This window comes from Solanum tuberosum, unplaced genomic scaffold (assembly GCF_000226075.1).
Source record: "Solanum tuberosum cultivar DM 1-3 516 R44 unplaced genomic scaffold, SolTub_3.0 scf00360, whole genome shotgun sequence".
NCBI lineage: Eukaryota > Viridiplantae > Streptophyta > Magnoliopsida > Solanales > Solanaceae > Solanum > Solanum tuberosum.
The window spans coordinates 584,578-587,026 of NW_006239282.1; positions in this window are offsets into that span (position 1 = coordinate 584,578).

Consider the following 2,449-nt stretch of genomic DNA (forward strand, 5'->3'; position numbering starts at 1 on the left):
ACAAACAACACGTACTGGTAGGCATCATCGGTTGACCCAAACCTACCGCATAATATAATGTGGATAATCAGAAAGTCATACAATATAAAGGTTACACCACCCCACTTCTCTATTCCCTTACTTTCACCCTTCCTAGGTAACTACTATGACTAAGTATCGCAAATATGCCACTCCATGGCTCCCGAAGCCTACATGTTATGCAACCATAATGTCTAAACCCTATCCTAACTCTTCTATTACCTTGAGATTCCTGAGTACGAGAGCACTCTAAATTTGATTAACCAACCTACTATCCTAGCCCTTTTTGGAACAATACATGAAACTAGAGCCTTAGACCAACTTATCCTTCTTAACTTTATCATGTAAGTCCTAAAAATAATGGACAACCATAGCAGTCCCAACACTTAATCATACACCAGACCCCTGGTCATCTGTCTCACTCAACAACCACCACTTTAATGAACCTATATCATCATGATAATTAGAAACCCAACTTAGAAATAACTAAAGGATTGAGTCCCCATTAACTCAATCCAGTATTTAAAGAATTATAGTCACGAGTATAACGTAATTCGAACTCCCATTCCTCACCTTGGATTTATATGCACAACCCACAATGCCATGAGCATATGTCAATCACATATAACAACAATCATGAATACATAGACTCTTTGTCATAACAACATAAAATAATAACACATGGATCGCCAATGCCTAGCTACACTTCTCACATGATTACGATGAAAAAAAGCTAAACATAATCACGTAAAATCTCTAATAGGTATTTCTAGGTGGAAAGATAATAAGAAAACAACCTGCAAAGATTTTGCGTTACTTTCCACTAAAACCGAGGCTTCAAAGGTTGTACATGTGCTCTAAAACTGCTGAATCTATGAGATGACATTTATTGGGGTGTAAACAAGATGGATTGATGAGGCATCCTAGGGATTCTCAGTCTTGGAAAACGTTTTACTTGTTTCATCCTGAATTTGTTGTAGATCCTCGAAATGTACGACTAAGTTTAGCTAATGACGATTTTAATCCCTTTGGATCAATGTCAACAACCTATAGTATTTTGTTGGGTATATAGCAGAGTTAATGGGAAATGGAAGGAAGATGAAAGAAGAGGAACTTGAAAAGTTCTCTTATGCTTTAGTAAAAAGGCATTTCTCCCTCATTAATGGTGGAAAGAAAAATATAAGGGTTTAAATAGAGAAACACTTTTATTAGTTATTAAAAGGGTTGAAAAGAGGAACCCCCTCGCGTCATCGTCGCTCGCTCGGCTTCGAAAAATGATCGATCCAGAGATTATTTTTTGGACAAAGTTTGTTTTAATTATTTAATTATTTATTTAATTAATTAAATTAAATTAAATGGATAAAGCATTTCAATTATTTAGTTAATTAACCGAAACGTTCCGACCCGACTCGGATCAGCGCGACCCGTTTTATTTAAAACACTTTCCCTTTTGAACTTCCCGCCGTTGGAGATGACTGTTCTGAAAGGTTGGAACTTTCAAGAACAACCATAACCGTTTGAAAGGTTGCAAACTTTCTGGAATGGTAGTGTGGTTTCTGAAAGGTTGCAACCTTTCAGAACCAGTGCATCTTGACTATAAATACCACTGATTCTTCAGATTTTTTACTTAAGAAAACTTTTTATTTCTTCTTCTTCTTCTGCACAAATATTTTTCGTGTACTTTACGGCCGTTGAGTGACTTGCTGACACTAATGTTATAAAATAATATTGTAAGATTTATTTGAGAATGTTAACATTTAGCATCTTGATGTGTTATAATAGAATATTTATATAAATAAATCAAAATATAAGCATAGTTCATTTTTCTAAATTTGACAATAATAATCTTTTATCATTATTTAATTTATTTAAAATGATAAATACTATCACTATATCCATATTATCCTATTATTAAAACAATAAAGATATAAAAAAAATTAATTGTTAGATTTTAAATAAAATATAACTAAGAAAAGTCTTACCATAATGCTAAGCATATGTCACGATCCAAGTGAAATGACCCAAAAAGTTCTTAAAAATGTGCTTCGGAAGTTACCGGAAACTTGTTTAGCCATATATAAAAAAATCCGTTTCATTTTTCGAAAATCCGACTTCATATTCTTGTTTAGGGGGTCAAATTGAGTGGGAAATGGGTCTAACCCAAATTTTAGAGCAACCGTATCAAAATCCAAAATTTCCAAGTGAAGCCTTTTTCGAGGGTCTACTTTGGAGGGTCATATCTCCTAGCACACAAATTATTTGGGTGGCCAATAATATATCCATGGAAAGCCCTTTGAGTTAGCTATCTAACGCACTTCGTTTCACCTCATTCGGAGTTCGGACGAAGAAGTTATGCCCATTTTCGTAAAATCTGTTCGGCAGGAAAAGGCAATTTCCAGTAGGCGTGGTTACTGTTCACCCGCCTCATTTT